This window comes from Nomascus leucogenys, chromosome 8 (genome assembly GCF_006542625.1).
Source record: "Nomascus leucogenys isolate Asia chromosome 8, Asia_NLE_v1, whole genome shotgun sequence".
Lineage (NCBI taxonomy): Eukaryota > Metazoa > Chordata > Mammalia > Primates > Hylobatidae > Nomascus > Nomascus leucogenys.
Genome location: NC_044388.1, coordinates 80,903,926 through 80,914,215, shown reverse-complemented (window position 1 = coordinate 80,914,215; position 10,290 = coordinate 80,903,926). Strand labels below are relative to the sequence as shown.

At 47.5% G+C, this 10,290-nt stretch overlaps 1 protein-coding gene across 1 annotated transcript in view; it reads left to right on the top strand.

Annotated features, from left to right (window-relative positions):
• Positions 1-2,612: 2,612 nt before the first annotated feature.
• The window catches only part of UBAP1 (ubiquitin associated protein 1), a 72,904-nt gene continuing 65,226 nt past the window's right edge, over positions 2,613-10,290 (top strand). Inside the window, exon 1 of the mRNA XM_003263407.3 lies at positions 2,613-2,848. The gene's annotated coding sequence lies outside the window, so the exon portion shown is untranslated. The remainder of the gene's footprint in view (positions 2,849-10,290) is intronic.

Below are 10,290 nucleotides of genomic sequence, written 5' to 3'. Positions count from 1 at the left end.
TGTCACCTAGGCTGGAGTGCTGTGGCGCAACCTCACCTCACTGCAACCTCTATCTCCCAGGTTCGAGTGATTCTTCTGCCTCAGCCTCTTGAATAGCTAGGATTACAGCTGCCACCACCACGCCCAGCTAATTTTTGAATTTTCAGTAGAGATGGGGTTTCACCATGTTGGCCAGGCTGCTCTTGAACTCCTCACCTCAGGTTATCTACCTGCCTCAGCCTCCCAAAGTGCTGGGATTATAGGCATGAGCCAGTGTGCCCAGACCTTTTTTTTTTTTTTTTTTTTTTTTTTTGAGACAGGATCTTGCTTTGTCACCCAGGCTGCAGTGCAGTGGCGTGATCTCGCTCACTGCAACCTCCACCTCCTGGGTTCAAGCGATTCTCATGCGTCAGCCTCCCACACAGCTGGGATTACAGGCGCCCACCAACATACCTAGCTAATTTTTATTTTGTATTTTTAGTAGAGATGGGGTTCACCATGTTGGGTAGGCTGGTCTTAAACCCCTGACCTCAGATGATCTGCCTGCCTCAGCTTCCCAGAGTTCTGGGATTACAGGCGTGAGCCACCACACCCGGCCTTGTTAATTTTTTTTTGTTTTTTTTTGAGACAGAGTCTTGCTCTGTTGCCCAGGCTAGAGTGCAATGGCATGATCATTGCTCACAGCAGCCTTAAGCTCCCAGGCTGAGGCCATTTTCTCACCTCAGCCTCCTGACTAGCTGGGACCACAGATGTGTGCAACCATGTCTGGCTGATTTTTTACAATTTTAATTATTTTATTTTTAGACAGGGTCTCATTTGCAGAACCCAATAGCTGGGACTACAGTCGTGCGCCACCATGCCCAACTTTTTTTTTTTTTTTTTGTTAGAGATGAAGATTCACCACGTTGCCCAGGCTGGTCTCGAACTCCTGAGCTCAAGCGATCTGGCCATCTTGGCCTCCCAAAGTGCTGGGATTACAGGTGTGAGCCATTGTGCCTAGTCATTTTATTTTATTTTATTGAGACAAGATCTTGCTCTGTCACCCATGTTTGGAGTACACCAGCACAATCCTGGCTCACTGTAGCCTCGACCTCTCAGGCTCAAGTGATCCTCCTATCTCAGCCTCCTGAATAGTTAGGACCACAGGCACGTGCCACCATGCCCAGATAATTTGAGTTTTTTTTTTTTTTTTTTTTTTTTGAGATGGAGTCTCGCTCTGTCACCCAGGCTGGAGTGCAGTGGCGCGATCTCGGCTCACTGCAAGCTCCGCCTCCCGGGTTCACGCCATTCTCCTGCCTCAGCCTCTCCGAGTAGCTGGGACTACAGGCGCCCACCACCACGCCCGGCTAATTTTTTGTATTTTTAGTAGAGACGGGGTTTCACCGTAGTCTCCATCTCCTGACCTCGTGATCCGCCCGCCTCGGCCTCCCAAAGTGCTGGGATTATAAGCGTGAGCCACCACGCCCGGCCGATAATTTGAGTCTTTGTAGAGACAAGGTCTCACTATGTTGCCTAGGCTCACCTAATTTTTACCAAACTTTTTGTAGAGACGGGGGTCTCATTATGTTGCTTAAATTGGTCTCGAACTTCTGGGCTCAAGATTCATTTTATTCAATTAATAATTCTCTGTCTCCTAATTCCAGCAGACATACAAAGACACAGAAGGCCAGCGCCATGGCTCACGCCTATAATCCTAGCAATTTGGGAGACGGAGGCTTGAGCCCAGAAGTTTACGACCGGCCTGGGCAACATGGTGAGACCCCGTCTCTCCATATATATATATAAAATAATAAAAATTATCCGGTCGTGGTGGCATGTGCCTATAGTCCAAGCTACTCAGAAGGCTGAGGTGGGAGGATCACTTGAGCCCGACAGGTGGAGGTTGCAGGGTTGCAGTGCGCCAATATCGCTCCACTGCACTCCAGCCTAAGCGACAGAGCGAGACCCTGTCTCAAAAAAACAAAAAACACCCCAAACAGAAACAACAACAACAACAACAAGAACCCCCACAGAAGTCAGTGAAGGCTTGGGATAGGATTACCTGGTTTAAACTCATAGAATGTCAGAATTGAAGGAAGACTTAGAGGTCACCTTTGTTTTTTTTTCTTTTGATACAGAGTCGCGCTCCGTTGCCCACCTGGAGTGCAGTGGCGCGATCACGGCTACCGCAGCCTCGACCTCCCGGCCTCAAGCCATCCTCCTGCCTCGGCCTCTCAAAGTGCTGGAGTTACAGGCGTGAGCCACTGCGCCCGGCCTAGAAGTCACCTTTCAACTTAGTCCTCTATACATGAGAAAAGTGAGGCCCAGAAAGGGTATGAGTTGTACCAGGTCGCTGACCCTGAACAGAAGCTAGACGTCTTAATTCCCAAGTAGGACTCGCTGCTAACTCTTTGGGCATCCCTTCGCGTTTCAAGGCTCTTGGGTTTCCCGCTTTGGCCGCCTCGCCAAACCCAATTCTTACACTCTTAGTGACCCCCTCCTTTCCTCCTTCCCCCTTAGGTCAGCAGGGTTTACTCAATCCAATTGTAATGCTCCAGGTTGCCGGAGTAGCTCCTCGCTGGAAGAGAGATTAGTTACGTCACCGTCGGCTCCTCCCATTGGTTCGGGCGTGTGGAGCGCGGCGCCATGACGTCAGACGCCCAAAGGGGTGGGGCGGTGAGGGGAAGGAGGAGGGAAGTAGGACTTCAACATGGCGGCTGCGGCACTGGCGGTGGCTACGGTGACGGCCTGGCCCGGAGCGGGCAGAGTTGGAGGTGGTGGCGTTCGCTCTCCCTAGGGGCCGTCGGGAGCTCAGCGGAGACCGAGCCTGGGAGGCCGGCCGGTGCCAGCACCTTTCGGCTTCTGAGACGGCGGCAGCAGCGGCATTCAGGTGAGGGGGGCCTCCCTCTGGGGGAGGGGGAAGAGGGGCGGAGTTGGGGGAGGGGGCTGGTACTGGGAGACTGGGAAACCGGACGGGGGGCCGAGAGAGGTGAAAGGCGCCGGAGCTAGGAGGTGGGAGGGAAAAGTGGCCGAAGATCCGCGAGTTGGGGAGGATTCTGGGAGAAGGGTCGGAGTGAGGGGACCAGAGTTGAAGGGGCGGAGGGGAAATGGGATGCGGGAAAATGAGTTCGGATTAAGGAGACTAATACCTTACTGGAAGACAGGCATGTTAGACATCTATCGGGCTGGATTGAGAGCTCGGTGGGAACTAGAGGATGTCAGGGAGGGGGACCCAGATTTTAGTAAAGAATATGAGTGGTGGGGAGTTGAGGGTGAGCTGGGGACGTGCGGTGTAGATTTAGTTCTGCCTGAGGCAATGAGATTGGGGAGAAAGGGTGGAGACTAGAACAGAGGTGAGTGATCTTTGGGGATATCTTTGGCCTTGTCTGGTCTTCTCCAGGTGTGTTTATCCGCCTTTTTTGTTTCTTGGGTGGAGGCTTACCTATACAGTCCACCTGGGCGTCAGGAAGCGCCCCAGTCTTTCTTGTGGAACGTCAGGTTCATTTATTTGAGCTATATCAGTGATCTTTGACCTTTGTTGCCAAATGTAATTGTTTCCAGACTAGCGTCTTAGAAGTATGGTTGGCATAAAAATACGTTTTATGTTAAACTGAAAAAAAAAATTGATACTTTTTAGTCACCATGCAGTGTTGCGAAACCAGATTTGGTAATTTAGTTAAGTATTACGTATATTCTTTTCTAACTTTACTCGTTAGTGCTTTGTCTCTTCAGTTATTAGCATTTGAGAATTTGAATAGATATGATGGATGTTTTCCTTTTTAATTTTGTCAGATTTGATGATGGGAAAAAGAAGATACTTAGTCTTTAGTGATGTATAGTTCTTTCTAGTTAATGTCCCAACCTAAACTAAAAGTTTCCGTATTGGCCAGGCGCTGTGGCTCACGTCTGAAATCCCAGCACTTTGGGAGGCCGAGGCGGGCGGATCACGAGGTCAGGAGTTCAAGACCAGCCTGACCAACGTGATGAAACCCCTTCTCTACTAAAAAGCCAGCTGGGCGTGGTGGCAGGCGCCTGTAATCCCAGCTACCCGGGTGGCCGAGGCAGGAGAATGGCTTGAACCTGGGAGGCCGAGGTTGCAGTGAGCCTAGATCGCTGCATTGCACTCCAGCCTGGGCAACAGAGCGAGACTTTGACTCAAAAAAAAAAAGTTTACGTATTATGGCAAAGAATGTGAAATTTCTCAAGTCTTAAAAAAATTACATTGTCCGCATTAACTTACTGTAAGTGAAATTTTATTAGTTAAATTTTTGTTTCTAGTTCTATTAATTCATTGTGTTTATTAAATACCTACTGTGTGTTGCAGTAATAAGAGTCATTATAATTACGGAAATGCGAAACTTAATGTTTCTTTAGTGAGTGACCATCGTTGTCATTGCACAGCAGATAACTTTACTAACCTGCTAGAAACTCATTGGAAAGAAAACTTTTTTTTTTTGTTTCTTTTTATTTTTTTCCAGAGGGAGTCTCGGTCTGTTGCCCAGGCTGCAGTGGCGCGATCTTGGCTCACTGCAACCTCCGCCTCCTGGGTTCAAGTGACTGTCCTGCCTCAGCCTCCCGAGTAGCTAAGATTAGAGACACCTGCCACTAAGGCTGGCTATTTTTGTATTTTAGTAGAGATGGCGTTTCACCATGTTGGTCAGGCTGGTCTCGAACTTCTGACCTCAAATAATCCTCTGGCCTTGGTCTCCCAAAGTGCTGGGATTACAGGCGTGAGCCACCGCGCCCGGCCTGTTTTCTTATTTTTTTTTTAGACAGAGTTTCGCTCTGTGCCCAGGCTGGAGTGCAGTGGCGCAATCTCGGCTCACTGCAAGCTCCGCCTACCGGGCTCATGCCATTTTCCTGCCTCAGCCTCCTCAGTAGCTGGGATTACAGGCGCCCGCCACACGCCCGGCTAATTTTTTTGTATTTTTTAGTAGAGACGGGGTTTCACCGTGTTAGCCAGGATGGTGTCGATCTCCTGACCTCGTGATCCACCCGCCTCGGCCTCCCAGAGTGCTGGGATTACAGGCGTGAGCCACCGCGCCCGGCCTTATTTTTATTTTTACTTTATTTTATTTTTTGAGACGGAGTCTTCCTCTGTCGCCCAGGCTGGAGTGCAGTGGCACGATCTCAGCTTACTGCAAGCTCTGCCTCCCGGGTTCACGCCATTCTCCTGCCTCAGCCTCCCGAGTAGCTGGGACTACGGGTGCCCGCCACGACGCCCGGCTAATTTTTTGTATTTTTAGTAGAGATGGGGTTTCACCGTGTTAGCCAGGATGGTTTTGATCTCCTGACCTCGTGATCCGCCCACCTTGGCCTCCCAAAGTGCTGGGATTACAGACGTGAGCCACTGCACCCAGCTGGATCCCTGACGTTTAATTTGGTGACTAAAATTCTTATTGAATATTTTCAGCATTATAGTTGAAATATCATTAGCCCTGAGTGTAAATGCCAATATTACAAGTTTTTCCTGTCCTTCCTTCCTTCCTTCCTTCCTTCCTTCCTTCCTTCCTTCCTTCCTTCCTTCCTTCTTCCCTCCCTCCCTCCCTCCCTCTTTCTTGAGACAGAGTCTTGCTCAGTTGCCCAGGCTGGGGTGCGGTGGCTCGATCTCTGCTCACTGCAAGCTCCGCCTCCCGGGTTCACGCCATTCTCCTGCCTCAGCCTCCTGAGTAGCTGGGACTACAGGCGCCCGCCACCACGCCTGGCTAATTTTTTGTAGTTTTAGTACAGATGGGGTTTCACCGTATTAGCCAGGATGGTCTTGATCTCCTGACCTCGTGATCCGCCCATCTCGGCCTTCCAAAGTGCTGGGATTACAGGCGTGAGCCACTGTGCCTGGCGCCTGTTCTTTAATTATATTATTGAATGTATTGAGATTTTTCAAATGTAGATCATTTTAAGAGTAATCTTTTTTCCTACAGATTCATTAAAAATATTTATTCATCATTAATCAGGTGGTTTTCTTTAGACAGTCTTTCTCAAGAAATGCAAAATGGTAATACAGAGTGCCTTAAAACATTAAATAGGCTGGGCGCAGTGGCTCACACCTGTAATCCCAGCACTTTGGGAGGCCAGGGCGGACGGATCACCTGAGGTCAGGAGTTTGAGACCATCCTGGCTAACACGGTGAAACCCTGTCTGTACTAAAAAATACAAAAATATTAGCCAGGCGTGATGGTGTGTGCCTGTAGTCCCAGCTACTCAGGAGGCTGAGGCAGGAGAATGGCGTGAACCCTGGAGGCAAAACTTGCAGTGAGCTAAGATGGCGCCACTGCACTCCAGCCTGGGCAACAGAGTGAGACTCCGTCTCAAAAAAAAAAAAAAAAAAATTAAATAAACCTTTTTTCTAACAATTAAAAAAAAAGAAAAAAAAACTCGAGCTGAAAAGAAGCTTAGAAATCATCTGGGTTTAGTTTCCCACACAGAATGGGAATCCCTGCATCTATACCAAAACAAATGAAAATCCATCCTCTTTTCCAGATTTCTAAGGAAGTAATAGGATTTTTCAGAATTTCTTTTTTTTGGTGGTTTTTTTTTTTTTTGAAATGGAGCTTCGCTCTTGTTGCCCAGGCTGTAGTGCAATGGCCCCATCTCAGCTCACCGCAACTGCCGCCTCCCAGGTTCAAGTGATTCTCCTGCCCCAGCCTCCCGAGTAGCTGGAATTACAGGCATGTGCCACCATGCCTGGCTAATTTTGTGTTTTTAGTAGAGACGGGGTTTCTCCATGTTGGTCAGGCTGGTCTCGAACTCTTCAACTTAGGTGATGCATCCGCTTCGGCCTCCCAAAATGCTGGAATTACAGGTGTGAGATACTGCTCCCGGCCCAGAATATCTTATAGGAAAAGTATGTTCAATTAGAAAAAACAAGCAAGCAGAGTAGTGCTCTTCCAACCTGTAACATACAGTGTCCTGTAACATTAGAAAATAACTTGAAGGTAACAGTAATATCTTCCTGTGAATCGAGAGTTACAATTTCAGGTTTTAGAAATTTTAGGTGAAAGTAGCAAGATTCACAAAGGAAAGGGTGCTAACACTGGGTATATACTAATGAGCCAGGATTGTTCAACACTTTTTTTCCTTTTTTTTTTTTATAGACAGTCTTGCTCTGTTGCCAGGCTGGAGTGCAGTGGCGCAATCTCGGCTCACTGCAACCTCCACCTCCCAGGTTCAAGAGATTCTCCTGCCTCAGCCTCCCGAGTAGCTGGGATTACAGACGTGTGCCACCACGCCCGGCTCATTTTGTATTTTTAGTAGAGACGGGGTTTCTCCATGTTGGTCAGGCTGGTCTCGAACTCCTGACCTCAGGTGATCCACCTGCCTCGGCCTCCCAAAGTGCTGGGATTACAGGCGTGAGCCACCGCGTTCAGCCAATCCTTTTTTTTTTTTTTTTTTTTTTTTTTTTTTTGAGATGAAGTCTCGCTCTTACTCCCCAGGCTGGAGCGTGCAATGGCGTGATCTCGGCTCACTGCAGCCTCCACCTCCCAAGTTGTTCAAGTGATTCTCCTGGCCAGGCGCGATGGCTCACGCTTGTAATCCCAGCACTTTGGGAGGCCGAGGCGGGCGGATCACGAGGTCGGGAGATCGAGACCATGGTGAAACCACGTCTCTACTAAAAATACAAAAAAAAATTAGCTGGGCATGGTGGCGGGCGCCTGTAGTCCCAGCTACTCGGAGAGGCTGAGGCAGGAGAATGGCGTGAACCCGGGAGGCGGAGCTTGCAGTGAGCCGAGATTGCGCCACTGCACTCTAGCCTGGGCAACAGAGCGAGACTACGTCTCAAAAAAAAAAAAAAAAAAAAAAAGTGATTCTCCCGCATCAGCCTCCCTAGTAGCTGGGATTACAGGTGCCTGCCACCCCGCCTGGCTAATTTTTGTATTTTTAGTAGAGATGGGGTTTCACCTTGTTCACCAGGCTGGTCTCGAACTTCTGACCTCAGGTGATCTACCCACCTCGGCCTCCCAAAGTGCTGGGATTACAGGCGTGAGCCACTGCTCTCGGCCCTGTTAAACACTTTACGTAATCTCAATTCTTGGCCAGGCGCGGTGGCTCATGCCTGTAGTCCCAGCACTTTGGGAATCCCAGAGTGGGCGGATTGCTTGAGCCCAGAAGTTCAAGACCAGCCTGGACAACACAGTGAGACCCCTCTCTACAAAAATTATAGAAAAGTTAGCTGGGATTGGTGGTTCATGCTTGTAGTCCCAGGTACACGGGAGGCTGAGGTAGGAGGATCACCTGAGCTCAGGAAGTCGAGGCTGCAGTGAGCTGAGATCATGCCCCTGCCCTCCAGCCTGGGCAACAGAGCAAGATCCTACCTCAAAAGAAATAATCTCGGGTGGGCGCTGTGGGTCATGCCTGTAATCCCGGCACGTTGGGAGGCCCAGGCGGGTGGATCACCTGAGATAAGGATTTCAAGACCAGTCTGGCCAACATGGTGAAACCCCGTCTGTACTAAAAAGACAAAAATTAGCTGGGCGTGGTGGCAGGTGCCTGTAATCCCAGCTACTCGGGAGGCTGAGGCAGGAGAATCGCTTGAACCTGGGAGGCAGAGGTTGCTGTGAGCCCAGATCATGCCACTGCACTCCAGCCTGACCAACAGAACGAGTCTCTTGTCTCAAAAAAAAAAAAACTCAGTTCTCACACTTGAATTAGGTAGGTAGGTTGTGTTATGTGTGCTTTTTATGTATTGAGGAAACAGGATCACAGAGATTGTGCAACTTTAAGGTTACAGCTAGGTAGAGTGAACTTGAACTGAAATCTGTAATCTCAATGCCTATGCTGCATTCTTTTATGCCATTTTGCCTCTCTTAGGTGGCCACAGGACCATTCCAATTCCTATAAGGTATAAGCACTAGTTTTAAAGTAATGCCATTGTGAACTGCTTGTTTTCATTGAAATAATAGTGTAACTGGAATGATAAATAGTTCATTAAAATTTTAGTCACATTAAGTCATCAGAATTCTAGGAGGAAATGAATACCTGATTATTTTGTACTTCACAAAATAAACTGGATAAACTGGATAAATGGCTGAAAGTTTCTTTTTTATATTGCTGAGTCAGATTGGATCCGGTTCATTAAGGGCCAAAATTTGTATTTGGCAGTAATCCTCATGTGTTCTCAGAATGCTTGATTGGTCATTATCAGTTGCTTAATGCTTACCAAACACTTCCAGTGTTTGAGTCACTGAATTGGCTCATGGTAATTGTTAATCTTGTGGTTACTGAGTCAAGAGCCAGCAGTGTATGTTTTGGCTGCTTCACTTCCTCCCCAACACTTGACATTGTCAGATTTTAAATTAATTTTTTTTTCTAGTCTGGTGGGTTTGAAATTGTATCTGTAGTGTTTTTTATCAGCATTTCCTGAAGCTGGGCATCTTTTCATATATATTCATTGGTCATTTGTGCTTCTGCAAAGTGTATATTCAATTTCGTTGCCTATTTTTTTGGTCTTTTCTCTTTTTCTGATTCATTTTTAAGAGTTCTTTATATATTCTGGATACTAATTATTTGTTAATTTATAGGTTGCAAATATCCTTTCCCAATTTGTGACTTGTCTTTTCATCTCTTCATAGTCTTCTGGTGAGAAAAGCTCATAATTGTAATGAACTGAATTTTTCAGTCTTTCATGGTTTGTGTGTGTTTTTTTTTTTTTTTTTTTTAGATGGAGTTTCGCTCTTGTTGCCCATGCGGGAGTGCAATGGCATGATCTTGGCTCACTGCAGCCTCCGCCTCCTGGGTTCAAGCAATTCTCCTGTCTCAGCCTCCCGAGTAGCTGGGATTACAGGCGCCTGCCACCACGCCCAGCTAATTTCTGTATTTTTTGTAGAGACGGGGTTTCATCATATTGGTCAGGCTGGTCTTGAACTACTGACCTCAGGTGATCCACCTGCCTGGGCCTCCCAAAGTGCTGGGATTACAGGCGTGAGCCACTGCGCCTGGCTGGTTTGTGCTTGTTGTATCAAATTTGGGAAATCCTTCTTTGCTGCCAGGCATGCTGTTTTAATAAATACAGTAGTATACCTATCTATAATGTGGTATATCTCATCTGACATTTAGTTCCAATATCTGCTTGATTACAAAGGCGGACTTCTTAGAAGCTGCTTTCTTACTATCTTTGGAGTTGTAGGGCCACAGGGTTTTAAAAGGAGGTTGGATTGTGCCTTACATGTGGGTTTCATACATTGTCCAAAACTGAGACACCAACGGATTTGTGAATGAGATGTGCATCTTATTAAATGTTAATGTGATTTGACAATGAGACCTTTCTTGTGTGGACAGTATTATATACAATTGATAGTGTGTCACTCAGTCTAAGCTGTTAGCACTTTCACTAAA